Source organism: Gasterosteus aculeatus, chromosome 17 (genome assembly GCF_964276395.1).
Source record: "Gasterosteus aculeatus chromosome 17, fGasAcu3.hap1.1, whole genome shotgun sequence".
Lineage (NCBI taxonomy): Eukaryota > Metazoa > Chordata > Actinopteri > Perciformes > Gasterosteidae > Gasterosteus > Gasterosteus aculeatus.
In genome coordinates, this window is record NC_135705.1 from 9797417 (window position 1) to 9811895 (window position 14479).

Sequence of the window (14479 nt, forward strand, 5' to 3'; positions counted from 1 at the left end):
TTCAAAGGTTGTATTGGGCTACATTAATAATGATGCTTGCCGTTTCCACACCTTTGTAGCAAATCGAGTGCAGAAAATCCATCGTGCCTCAAACCCAAAGCAATGGTTCTATGTACCAACTAATGAAAACCCAGCAGAGGTAAAACAGTAGATGAGTTGATCTCTTCTGATTGGTTTAGTGGCCCTAGCTTTCTGTGGAAGGGAGAAATAGAAGTGCCAACAGAGGTGCTTTCGGAGCTACCAGTCAGTGACCCAGAAGTCAAAAAGGCCCAGACATTCCAGACAAAGAGCTCAGAGCAAGTTGATCTTGTAGACAAACCGAAGAAGTTTTCATGCTGGTCTCGGGACATCGGGGCAGTGGCGTGTCTTTTACGGCGTGCTAGAAAGGTCAAATCATGTGACTTTTCAACAGTCAGCGAAAGACAAAGTGCAGAACGACTCATCATCAAGAACCTACAAAGCCAAGCGTATGGAGAAACAATAAAGCTACTAAAAAAGGGACATCAGCTTCAAAGACACAACAAGCTGTATCACCTTGATGCCTTCCTGGATGCAGAAGATGTGCTCAAGGTGGAAGGTAGGCTCAGTCGCTCCTCTTTCCCTAACAGCTTTAAACATCCAACAGTCATTCCTCCAGGACATCACGTGACAAATCTGATCATCGCCCACTATCATGAAACAGTGAAACATCAGGGCAAATGCTTCACCATCAATGAAATTAGGTCCGATGGCTATTGGATCTGTGGACTCAGCAGAGCAGTCGCAACACACATCCGTCATTGTGTGACTTGTCGAAGGGTGAGAAGGCCAGTTGAAAGCCAAAGGATGAGTGACCTGCCTGTTGAAAGAGCAGAACCCACCCGACCATTCACTAACTGTGGGATGGAATGTTTTGGGCCTTTTTCGACAAAACAAGGGAGAAAACAAGAAAAAAGGTACGGATTGCTCCTCACCTGCTTCTGCTCCAGAGCCATTCATATTGAAATGTTGGAGGACTTGTCCACAGACACATTCATTAATGGTCTGATATGCTTCATTGCTTTAAGAGGTGCTGTACGACAAATTCAATGTGACCAAGGCACTAACTTCATTGGTGCAAAAAATGAGCTGAATGCTGCTTTGCAAGAATTGGACATGAATAGATTGAATGTATTTCTCACAGAAAAGCAGTGTGACTTTGTAATGAATGCACCTCATGCAAGCCATGCAGGGGGTGTGTGGGAAAGGCAAATCAGAACTGTCAGAAGCGTTCTCAACGCCACTCTGTTACTTTCCCCAGGTAGGTTAAATGATGCATCATTGCGCAACCATGGCTATAGTGAACAGTCGTCCACCCACAGCTGATGCTTTAGACGGCCACAACAGGTTAGAGCCACTTACTCCTAACCACCTGATCACGATGAAATCCACCCCAGCCTTGCCTCCACCTGGCAAGTTTGAAAGAGAGGATCTTTATGGACGAAAGAGATGGCGTCAGGTGCAGTACCTGACAGAGCAGTTTGGGAGTAGATGGAAAAGGGAGTATCTACACAGCATTACAACAAGACAGTGCTGGCATAGCACTAAAAGGAACCTGCAGGTTGGTGATATTGTAATGGATGCTGAGGATCGCCGAGGATTTGACTGGTGTAGACGGGGGGCACGGGCGCGCGGTCAAATCCTCGGCGATGGTCCGGTCAAGGGGGGGTTGCGCAACTTTCCGCGCCCCTGCTCTATAACAAGAGCTAATTCATCCGGACTTGCCAGCTTGTCTTGCCGCGGCGTGAATTACCGTAAATATTGTAATGTTCAGTCATCAAGTCTGACATGTAGAGTGAACATTTAGCTCTACATTTAACATTTACATTTAACATTTAACAATTAGATTTAACATTTAGATTTACATTTAACATCTACATTTAACATTTAGATATGACATTTAACATTTAGATTTAACATTTAGATTTAACATTTAGATTTACATTTAACATTTAGATATAACATTTAACATTTAGATATAACATTTAACATTAATGCTAAATGTAGCAAAATTGCGCAGGATTTTACAAACGGCGCCCCATATGTATGAAGTGTAGTATATTTGATAAATTGGAGGCGAGGCTTAGTGAGTTAGAAACACGGCTCCGCACCATCGAAGCTCAGTCGTTAGCCACTATAGTTACCCAGCCCACCCGGTGTGGGCCACAGACGTAGCGTTCCCTCCTGCTAGCCATCCCCCGGCAACAGTGCTGTAGTGGTCAAATTAGAGGTGGGTAAACTCTGAATTTTGTGATCACACAGACCTCGACGCGAGGCAAAGCAACGCAACACAAAGCGTTGCGACTCTGTAAGGCTGTCCTCGCTATATTGCATTATGTTATCAGTAAAAGTCATATACAATCAATGACAATGAATACATGTGTTAGTAGTTTATTAAATTTAAGAAAACAGTAAAGAAAAGTATGTCAACACAACACAACAACACAATTGCAGATTAAGAACTATCTACATATGGAGTCTATTTTTCACAGTAGTGCCCAGAGGGCCTCCTTGTCCTCCACGTCAGGTCCTGCCTTGCACGTCAGGTCCTGCCTTGCACAGAGAAGCACAGAGGAGCCGGAGGCTCCTCTGTGCTTCTCTCTCTATTGGACCTGGTGGTTCTCCTCTCCCTGTGCTTTCTGCATCATTGCCTGTCCTATCACTGCCTGAAAAAATATGATGAATTTAAGAGTTAACCTGTTAAGCAGCCTGTCAATCACACTGACAACATAAGTTATCATAAATGTCATCATAAATAGCCTATACAGCATGTTTTTTTTTCACATTGAGAACTGACTTGTTTTCTAATCTACGCGTCACCAGGCGTTTTTCTTGTCCTTTTACCGTGCACGACCAGCGAACACAGCGCGCGCGACTACTACCCCCCGCAACGACTACTACCCACCCCCGTCGGTCGTTCCGCCCGCAACGACTACTACACAACCCCCCCCCCGTCGGACCTTCTCGACCGGTCCGCGAAATATTGTCTGACATGAAACTGGTCCGTGAGGTAAGAAAGGTTGGGGACCACTTGGCTGATCCGTGTGTTTACACACCTCCTGGATCCTGATTGGTCGCTGCTGCAGCCGCAAGGCACTGATTGGATGCTCACAGACCGTAATACAGCGCAGATGAACATGATTCAGACTACGGCGTTTATATGTTCAACAATAGGAAACGTAGTCTTAGCTGTTTTAAAATTACACCAAGTTTATTTTGGATTATTCCAACGGAATTATACAAAGCGCAGGGAACTTTGAGGTGCGTAAACGCCACTTACAGGTGCGTAAACGCTATTTATAGGTGCGTAAACGCTATTTCCAAAATTCAAGAGGTGCGTAAACGGCGTTTACGTGCGTTTACCCTCCACTACAGCCCTGCCCGGCAACCCCCGAGCGGCCGGGAGTCTGGGTGACGGTCCGGAGTAAGCATAAGTCTAAGTCGAAGCACACGGTTAACCACCAACCACTTCACGTTTCAAACCTCTTCTCCCCACTCAGCGACACACCCGCTGAGAAGCCAACTCTGGTGATAGGTAGCTCCATTCTGAGGAACGTGAAGTTAGCGAAACCAGGGACCATAGTTACATGTATACCGGGACCCAGAGCGGGCGACATTGAGTCTTATCTTAAACTGCTGTAGCCAGACTGACAGAGTCATAGCTCTGTCGAGCCGTGTATTCCTTTGGACCTCACTAGTAACGACTTAATGAACTTCTTCAATGATAAGATTCTGACTATCAAAGAGAAAATTGATGGTCTCCTGCCTTCAACCAGTGCCGACCTGTCCTCAGATGTAGGAACCTTGGATGCAGCAGTGGGCCCTGATACCTGTTTGGATGCCTTCTCTTCCATCAACCTTGATCAACTGACTTTATTTTCAAAGTCTAAATCTTCTACTTGTCTCTTGGATCCGATTCCGACTAAGCTGCTTAAGGAAGTTTTTCCTTTAGTTAGCACATCCTTATTAGATATTATGAATCTGTCTTTGTTGACAGGACATGTACCACAGTCCTTCAAGGTAGCTGTAATTGAACCTCTTCTTAAGAAACCTACTCTTGCTCCAGAGGTGTTGGCTAACTACAGACCTATCTCTAATCTTCCCTTCCTCTCTAAGATCCTTGAGAAATCCGTCGCAAATCAATTATGTGACTTTCTACAAAACAATGCTTTGTTCGAGGATTTCCAGTCAGGATTTCGAGTGCATCATAGCACAGAAACAGCACTGGTGAAAATTACGAATGATCTCCTACTTGCATCGGACCAAGGACTCTTTTCTTTTCTTGCTGGACCTCAGTGCCGCATTTGATACCATAGACCATTGTATTCTGTTGCAGAGACTAGAACATTTGATTGGTATCAAAGGAACTGCACTCAGCTGGTTTAAATCCTACTTATCGGATCAATCCCAGTTTGTGCTTGTAAACGGCGAATCCTCAAAGACCACCAATGTTGGTCACGGAGTCCCACAAGGTTCTGTACTTGGACCGATTTTATTTAGCCTCTATATGCTTCCTTTGGGCGATCTTATCAGGAAACACCGCATAAACTTCCATTGTTATGCAGACGATACTCAACTGTATCTGTCAATCAAACCAGAAGAGACGGACCAGCTAGTTAGACTTCAAGAATGTCTTGGAGAAATCAAAACTTGGATGACCGGCAACTTCCTGATGCTAAACTCAGAAAAAACAGAAGTTATCCTGATAGGCCCAGAGCGCCTTCGAAGCCAGCTGTCACGTGATACAGTTTTTATGGATGGAATTGCTCTGGTACCCAGCAGCATCGTCAGGACTCTGGGAGTTCTCTTCGACCAGGATATGACCTTCAACCCGCATATAAAGAAGACTTCAAGTACTGCCTTTTTTCATCTACGTAACATATCAAAAATCAGGAACTTCCGGTCTCAAAGTGATGCAGAAAAATTAGTTCATGCGTTTGTCACTTCCAGACTGGACTACTGTAATTATTTGTTATCAGGCTGCTCTTGTAAATCTCTTAAGCCTCTCCAGTTGATTCAGAATGCTGCAACACGTGTATTAACAAGAACTAAGAAAAGGGATCATATTAGTATTAACTTTGCTCTGCACTGGCTCCCTGTTAAATCAAGAATAGATTTTAAGGTTATCTAAGGAGCTGGTGACTTCTTCTATTAATTCAAGGACTGCCATTGCTGTGGATCTTTGTGATCTAAAGCCGTATTGGCTTTCAGAAAGGAGTTTGTGTTTATTAATGAAGGTATCCAATCTACGCACAAATAATTTTTCCAAAAGTATCCAAGTAGAGAAACAAGCCTATAATTTGGTGTCTGTCCGCAGATTTATGAAGTGGAATGACTTTTGTAATTTTCATCTTTTCTGGAAATGTACCCACTTGAAATGACAGATTACAGATGAAAGTCAGAGGCTGAATAATTTGCTCAATTACCTTCTTAATTATTGTCATGTCAATGCCATCACAGTCAGTTGACCTTTTATTTTTACATTTACTGACAATATCCAAAATTTCTCTTTCTCCCACTGCAGTGAGAAACATTTATAAGTATTTCTGTTCATTAATGTTTCATTTAGAGCTCCAGATGTTGAAGGATCTGGCATATTTTCTGCCAGTTTGGGTCCCACACTTTCAATATTTATTGAAATTATGAACCACATCTTTACTGTCCTCAACATTTTCATCATTATTTGTAAAAAACTGTCCATCCATCCATCCATCTTCAGCCGCTTAGCCGGGGTCGGGTCGTGGGGGCAACAGCTCCAGCAGGGGACCCCAAACTTCCCTTTCCCGGACCACATCTACCAGCTCTGACTGGGGGATCCCAAGGCGTTGCCAGGCCAGTGCAGAGATATAATCTCTCCACCTAGTCCTGGGTCTTCCCCGGGGCCTCTTCCCAGCTGGCCGTGCCTGGAACACCTCCCTAGGGAGGCGCCCAGGGGGCATCCTCACCAGATGCCCAAACCACCTCAACTGGCTCCTTTCGACGCATAGGGGGGAGAGGCTCTACTCCGAGCTCCTCACGAATGGCTGAGCTTCTCATCCTATCTCTAAGGGAGACGCCAGCCACTCTCCTAAGGAAACCCATTTTGGCCGCTTGTACCCGTGACCTAGTTCTGTCGGTCATGACTCCTTCATGACAATAGGTGTCGGTAGGAACGAAGATTGACCGGTAGATCGAGAGCTTTGCCTTCCGGCTCAGCTCTCTCTTCGTCACAACAGTGCGGTAAAGCGAGTGCAATACCACCCCCACTGCTCCGATTCTTCGGCCAAACTCACACTCCATCTTCCCCTCACTCGTGAACAAGATCCCGAGGTACTTCACTTGGGGTAAGGACACATTCCTTACCTGACCTGCAGTAGGCAATCCAACGGTTTCCTGCTGAGAACCATGGTCTCAGATTTAGCGGTGCTAATCCTCATCCCGACCGCTTCACACTCGACTGCGAAACGCTCCAGTGAGAGTTGGAGGTCACAGACAGAGGATGCCATCAGGACCACATCATCTGCAAAAAGCAGCGATGAGATCCGCAGACCCCGAACTGTAGACCCTCCTCCCCCCGACTACGCCTCGATATCCTGTCCATGAAGACCACAAACAAGATTGGTGAAAAGGCGCAGCCCTGGCGAAGGCCAACCCCCACCGGAAACGCCTTCGACTTACTGCCGAGCACCCAAACACAGGACTTGCTTTGGGCGTACAAGGATTGGAAGGCCCCAAGCAAGGACCCCTCACCCCGTACTCCCGCAGCACCTCCCAGTTTCTCTCGGGGGACCCGGTCATACGCCTTCTCCAAGTCCACAAAACACATGGAGACTGGATGAGCATACTCCCAAGCCCCCTCCATGATCCTGGAAAGAGTAAAGAGCTGGTCAGTCGTTCCACGACCAGGACGAAAACCGCATTGTTCCTCTTTAATCCTTGGTTCGACTATCGGACGAACCCTCCTTTCCAGCACCTTGGAGTAGACTTTACCCGGGAGGCTGAGTAGTGTGATACCCCTGTAATTGGCACACACTCTCTGGTCCCCCTTTTTGAAGAGGGGTACCACGACCCCAGTCTGCCACTCTTTTGGCACTGTCCCAGACTTCCACGCAATGTTGAAGAGGCGTGTCATCCAAGACAAGACCCATTGCTTTTAGCATCTCTGGACGGATCTCATCAATCCCCGGGGCTTTGCCACTGCGGAGTTGTTTGAATACCTCAGTGACCTCCACCAGGCAAATTGACGATGATCCCTCCTCCGCCTCCAGCTCCGCCTCTACCTAAGAGGGCGTAGTAGTTGGATTCAGGAGTTCCTGAAAGTGTTCCTTCCACCGCCCGATAACCTCCTCAGTCGCGGTCAACAGGGCCCCTACCTTACTGTACACAGCTTGGATGGTTCCCTGTTTCCCCCTCCTGAGGTGCCGGATGGTCTTCCAGAAACCCTTTGGTGCCGACCGAAAGTCCTTCTCCATAGTTACCCCAAACTCCTCCCATACTCGCTGCTTTGCCTCCATCACGGCAGAGGCTGCTGCCCTTCGAGCCTGTCGGTACACTGCAACGGCCTCCGGAGTCCCACCCGGACTATTATAACCCGGAAGGCCTCCTTCAGTCGAACGGCTTCCCTGACCACCGGTGTCCACCACGGGGTTCGAGGGTTACCGCCCCTTGATGCACCTTGAGACCTTGAGGCCACAACTCACTGCCGCGGCTTCAGCAAAGGAGGTTTTGCACATACACCACTCTGGTTCAATGTCCCCTACCTCCACAGGAATGTGAGAGAAGCTCCACCGGAGGTGTGAGTTGAAAATCTTTTGCACCGGGGCCTCCTCCAGACGTTCCCAGTTCACCCTCACTACACGCTTGTGTTTACCGGGTCTGTCCCGAGTCTTCCCCCATCCTCTGACCCAGCTCACAACCAGATGGTGATCAGTTGACAGCTCTGCCCCTCTCTTTACCCAAGTGTCCAGAACATGCGGCCTCAGATCAGACGATACGATTACAAAATCGATCATTGATCTTTGGCCTAGGGTGCTCTGGTACCACGTACACTTATAAACATCCTTATGTTCGAACATGCTGTTTGTTATGGACAATCTGTGACTGGCACAGAGGTCCAGTAACAAACACCCGCTCAGGTTCAGATCAGGGAGGCCATTCCTCCCAATCATGCCTCTCCAGTTATCTCCATCGTCTCCCACGTGCCCATTGAAGTCTCCCAGTAATACTTTGGAGTCCCCTACTGGAGCCCCATGCAGGACTCCATTCAGGGTCTCCAAAAAGGCTGAATACTCTGAGCCGCTGTTTGGTGCATATGCACAGACAACAGTCAGAGTTTCCCACCCCCCACCACCCGAAGGCGTACTGGGTGTCCACCAGAGTAAACTCCAATGTAGCAGCACTCAGCCGGGAGTCCGTCCCCTATCCAGGAATGTGGTTCCAGAGCCGGCAAACCCGGCCACCAGACGCTCGCTGTCGGGCCCCCCATCTGGGCCTGGCTTGAGAGAACATTTTCAATGGACAGTTTTTGTCATATAATAATTTAAAGATATTCAGAAAATTTTCATATGCTTTATCAATATCCTCTTCCTGGAATACCGACTCCTAATTATGAAGCCTATCGCCGGCGACGAAAAGTGACATGGAGGATTCAAATTACCGTGACTCCTTAACTATTTGCACTATCGGATTCTGAAAGCTGAGAAATGCCGCTTTCTAGATATTATGGCAATCAATAAATCTGTGGCGGGAGAGCCTGTGATGAGGGGGGGAAGTGAGCGCAGCAGGAGAGCCACAGCAGAAAGTCATGGAGAGATGGCGATGTTTTACGAGTGTCTTGTTCAATTGTGTTGTGAATAAAAGTAAATAAAAGGGGGCAGGGGGGTGCCGGTGGACGCCGCGGACGCTACGTGGGGAGGAGGGGGGGGGGGTACCACGGACGCTATGGCCGTCACGGCTCGGTAACCGGATTCCGATTCCTTGGCGTGAGGATTGGATGTGTGGCGGAAGTGCGTGACACTTGGGGGCGGGGGGCTGCGTCATTTCCTGTTAAAAGACAGACAGACAGTCCGTCTGTCCAATCAGAAGTGTTAATCGGGCCCTGGTGATATGTGGAGCAGATAACAAAATGTATGGCCGAGTTTTTTCGGGCGAATAGTATTTCTTTGCGCTGCGTCACGCTCACCTAGTTCAATATTCTTTCAATCTTTATATCGGGGCTGTCGAGTTTTCAAGAAAAGTTGGCGTGACATTTTGTCGGGGGTGGACGCTACGGTCCAAATCTAATTAGGCGCTTTTTGCCAGGAGTGTAATTATTTCAGACAGTGCTTTTGCTGTGCCGCTTACCTCTACGTACAGCCTTGGTTCTGGAACTGTACTCTCGGATAAGTGATGGACTCTACTTTTATAGCGGAACGAATGTATTGATTGATGAATTATCGATTAAGAAAGATCTTTTTGAGGAAAACCTGGAGCACCGGGAGAAAACTGTCCGTGTCTAAATGGAATGTAAAATGACCTTACATTAGCACAGCAGAGGATCAAGTACAGGTGTGAACACTCGCTGCAGGAAAAAAAACTCAACTGCCTACACATTTGTGACATTCGCAATGCACATTTAGCATTGCGAATGTCACAAATGTGTGAATCGATTAAGAGAATGTGTGTCAAATTATGCTACATTAGCACAGTAGACACCCATGTACGGTCATTTTTAAGGAAAACCCGGGAGAAAACCATAGCTGTTACTTCAATGGGATGCCTAAGGGTGGTTAGGTGTCTTGTTCGGGACCGGCCGGCGAGGGTTCAAACCACCAAGGCCTTTTCCGGTGCACCCTTTCTACATGCGACGGAGGACACTTGCTTCTCGAGAACGTCCAATTGTCTGTTATCGATCTCGTTCTCTGCCCTTATTGCCTCGTTGCGCTCTTTCAGAGGTGATTCTTTAGCGGCCTCTTCGTGGAGCTGTTGAAGTTCTCTCAGAAGGTCGTCGTTCAGTAGCTTGTTGGCGTTTTTAACCGATACCAGGGAGTTGTAGATACAAGTCAAAACATGCGTTCCCTGAAGGGTGCACTGCAGTTCCTCAACCTGACGCTGAAGAGTGCAGTTTTCACCCATCAGGGTTTCGCTCTCGGACTTTATTGCGTTGTGTTTTTCCTCATACTTCTGCTCTTTTGAGAACTTGTTTCCCAGGGTCTTGTGTTGCTTTTCGAGAGTTTTATTCAGTCTGGTTGCAACTTTTATATCTGTCTTCATTGATTTGTAGTTTGCCTTACAGGCGTCAAGATCTTTGAGACTGTTCATTACACTGAGGATATTCTCTTTCCATTCATTGTTCTTCAGCTCCAAGGCGTCGTTTAGTTCCCTCTGTGCGTCATAGCCAGCCTTCCAGTCTTTTTCACTGAGTAGCTTGCTGGTGGCCTCCGTGTGGGCCTTAATCAACTGTCGCTGCTGCGCCTCCAGAACAGTCTTCTGGCATTTCTGTTGCGCTGCCAAAGATTCTCTGGACGTGAGCTCTTCATTGAGGGCCTGGATTTGCTGTTTTAAATCATTGGTTGTTCTCTCCAAAGCGTCCTTACGGTGCATTGAGTCCTCAATTTGACGTTGTTGGTTTACGAGTTTCAGGTTTATTTCACTTTTCTCATCCCCCAGAGCTGAAACCTGTATTTCTAACTCCTGTGTCTCTGCAATCAGTTTCTTATTCTTATATTGCAGACGTTTGTAATCCAAGTGAGTCAAAGCTGTTTTGGAGGCCAAGTTCTTCACCAAAGTCTTCTTCATATCAAGCTGATGGGCGTCTCGTTCACTGGCCTCAGATAAAAGGTTACATTCATTGGTAACCTTTTGCAGTGTGGTCTCCAGGAGCTTAATTTTTTGGTCGTACTCCTCATTCTCCTGTGTTATGGATGCAGCGTTTGAGTCCACACGTTTTAAGTGCGCCAACCTTTTCTGCTGCAAGTCCACCTCTTCTTCCAGCTTTTGATGTTTAGAAGACATTTCTTCGTTTACTGCTTTTTGGTCTCTGTAGATTGAGTCAAAATGTTGATGATTTTTGACCTTAACAAGGAGATTCTTCACCTCTTTTTGAAGGGTTTCACATTTTCTCCTAGCAATGCCTTCCTCCTGCCTGTGATGGTCATAGTTGTCATTTTTAACCTTCAAACATTCCCATCCTGCAACCTTTATTCCACTCATGTGAATTTTCATGCGCATAGACTTAAGAACTTCGCAGATCTCCCTCAGGCTCATATATTCTGCGTTGAACTGTTCAGATGACTCTGGTGGTCCCTGGTTGGAAACCGGCAGATTCGTTGTATATCCTTCAGCCATTTCTCCTGTTTGATTTAAATGTTGGGTAAAATACTTCTGTGTACGCGATAAAACTTGAAAACAGCGTTGTATTGTCAGTGGTCAAAGGTTATGAACGGATGCAGGACTGAGAACAGAAAGCGTGCAGCTCTCAAGAAGTCCAGTGAAGTTATGAGGGACAAAATGGAACCCAACAACAAAGCACATCGGAACACAGTGACACGTTCTATGATGTCAATGGCGTTGCCAAGCAAAAAGGAACTACTTATGTTGCATCATCGGTAATGTGGACATGAAAGAGAAATCTGTTTTTTTAAGCTTCAAAAGTCATATATATCTGGTTATATGAGTAGAAAATACAAACACTTTCAATATGTGAAAATATAAACAATAAAAGTTAAATTAAGACTTGAGACAGTAATAACGACTATGTTGTGGGACCGGGTACTGCATAGATTTAAGGCAACAAGCGACCAACTCCAAAGAAGCGATATAGATTTAGCTACTGCTCTTGGCTTTCTGCGCTCATGTAACATAGTTAGAATGGATGGCTAAAACCCTTCTAAACTGGCTGAACTACGCCATCTACTGCCACAAAGTGGTACACAAACGGACCGTAAAAAGGACGGATTGTGGGTAATCCTCAGTGTAATGGAGGATTAAAAGAAGGTAACGTGTTTTGTTTATGTCCGTGGAAAATGTTTACTCATTTCATTTATGGTGTAGCTATCTTTATTATTTTAAATGTCCTTTGTCTTTGTTTAAAGTTGCCATGTTTTTATTAAGTTGGTGATATGTTTTATTGTCTGTAACAACAATGTCCGTTTTTTTTTAGCTAGCTAACATCCATTTTATGTCGTCCTTCTAGGTCCACAATTTCCTTTGTGTCCTTTATATTTTACAGGTATGTTATGTTAAGTTGATTAACCTGTATGTATTTTTGGTTGTATGTTTCATTGTATTGCTTGTGTTGTCAAGTTCTGTTCTTATAAAACTATACGATCACTGTCTTATTTTGACACTTATTTAACACTGTCAAGTATTTTGTGTGAGTGTAATGGAGGATTAAAAGAAGGTCCACAATTTCCTTTGTGTCCGTTATATTTTACAGAAGTTAACAGCTCCAGCACGACAAACATCCCAGTGAGCACAAGACGTAATTTCAACGTTGAAATATGGTTGAAATCGGGTTGAAATGAGGTCTGAACGTCTAAGACCTCATTTCAACGTCTTTTCAACCGGCTAAAAATGGGATAAAACATCAACGTGCCAGAAAACATCAATTTGTTGACAAATGTGTCATGATGTAACGTAAGGTTGAAAGATAGACGATATTAACGTTAAGATTTTCATAATAATTAATGAACTGGTCGGCGAAATTTGGTCTACGCGAAGACGTAATTTCAACGTATTTAACATTTCACTTAAAACGTTATAAATATGAAACTACGGACTGCGTGCTGTTAATAAGATGCGTTTAAGACATAATAATGCGGGCAGGTTCAAACATTACTTGTAAACACGTAACTCCGCTCACATCTGTAACGCGCATGCGCGAGTTCTTAGACGCCTGCAGAGCTCCGAGCGGACGCAGCACGAGGCGAAGTTACGGCAGCAGAGCGACATGAACGGGCTGATAGAACCACGACTACCGGCTCCACTACTCTGTAAGTACGCGAGTGTTTGAATGAAGAACACCTGGAACTATAACCGGGTGTTTTACTTGTGCTGCCCACCCGATACGGGAAAGACGGCCCTTTTTGTTAAGCTAGTTAGCGTAAGCGCAGGTAGTTTGCTAGTTAGCATGCTAGCGTGCAGCATGATGACCTGGACAAAAAGTAAACATCCCAGAATATTTTTCGTGTGTTTGGTGTTACTAATGCGTTAGGTTGTTGCTGTACCCATAAATGGTATTGCATTTCACATTGAAAATACGTTTTTAAAGCAATGGGGGCTAAATACAGATTGCAAGGGTGAAGGGCTGAATTCAACAAGTTGTGCTCTGTAAACAAGAGGGCCAACACATTGTAAGTTACTGCTGCTTAAAGCATGATACTGTGTAATATACCTGGAAATGTTACTCCAGAAATACCATAAGTTGCAGATGAATTGTTATCTTGTTGATAATGTAATAAGTAAACAATCTATAAATTAGGGTTCTAACACACCTGCTGCTGTTATTATTACTAGTTTATTACTGTCATCATAAACCCAAATGACCAACTTTGCCTTTGTGCTTTCCCTCCTCACAGGTTTCTGTGGGTGGTGGTTGCATCTGATGGAGGTTACGTCTGATGATGGTTGTCCCTGGACTGGTCCTGCCTTACCCCTGGCTTAGTAATCCACAATATTAGAATCATTTCTGTCGTAGGAATTGGATGTACTGTACATCTTTAAATTGTTCATACTCTACACACCTACTGCCTTGCTGTTTTCTCCTCAGGTTTCTTCTGGTTGAAGGTTTTTTACATTTTGGGGGTTTTAGGACAGGAGGTTGCATGTTTACAGATTGCAAAGCTGAACAAAATAAAATGATTTGAATTGAATAAACACGTTGACCAGAGAAATCTGCAATTGAGGGCTGTTCTCTGCACTCTGACTCCCTTTACACAAAAAATCATCAAGTGAGGATGAGGGAGATGGAGCTGATTTCAGGTATACTATCCCAACTCAAGTGACTCACAGCCACATCTTGTTACAGAATCTAAAAATGAAGTTCAAATGATTCAGAAAAATGGTCTACAAACACAGAATTGTTGTTGTTGAACACAGAAATGTTGTTTCTGCACTTTTAAATCCATAGTTAATTTCCCTGAAATATATATTTTATTTTTGTATTTTTAATTAGGAAAAGTGTTATATGTATAGTGTTATATTTATAATAAATGCAAATTAATAAAATAATGTGTTTGTCCTTGTTAAGGGCTGTTAACATGACAACTGTGACTAAGTATGTAACTTGTATGTTTCCCGCGAGCAATTTATCCGTTGAAACAACGTTTAAAAGACGTCTATGGCCCGACGTTGAAAAGAGGTTGCAAATTGGTTCAAAAGTGAAAGTTGACGTTTACGTTTAGACCACATTTCAACCAGCGAGCATTTCAACGTTGAAAAGACGTTTAAAAGACGTCTATGCCCGACGTTGAAAAGACGTTGCAAAATGGTTTAAAAGTGAAAG

The 14479-nt window shown here is 45.0% G+C and overlaps 1 long non-coding RNA gene across 1 annotated transcript; it reads left to right on the forward strand.

Moving 5' to 3' along the window:
* The first annotated feature begins 12863 nt into the window (after positions 1-12863).
* LOC144388930 (uncharacterized) lies at positions 12864-14233 on the forward strand. Its single transcript, XR_013453189.1, has 2 exons — positions 12864-12968; positions 13554-14233. It is a non-coding gene; the product is annotated as an uncharacterized LOC144388930 (long non-coding RNA).
* Positions 14234-14479: the final 246 nt, after the last annotated feature.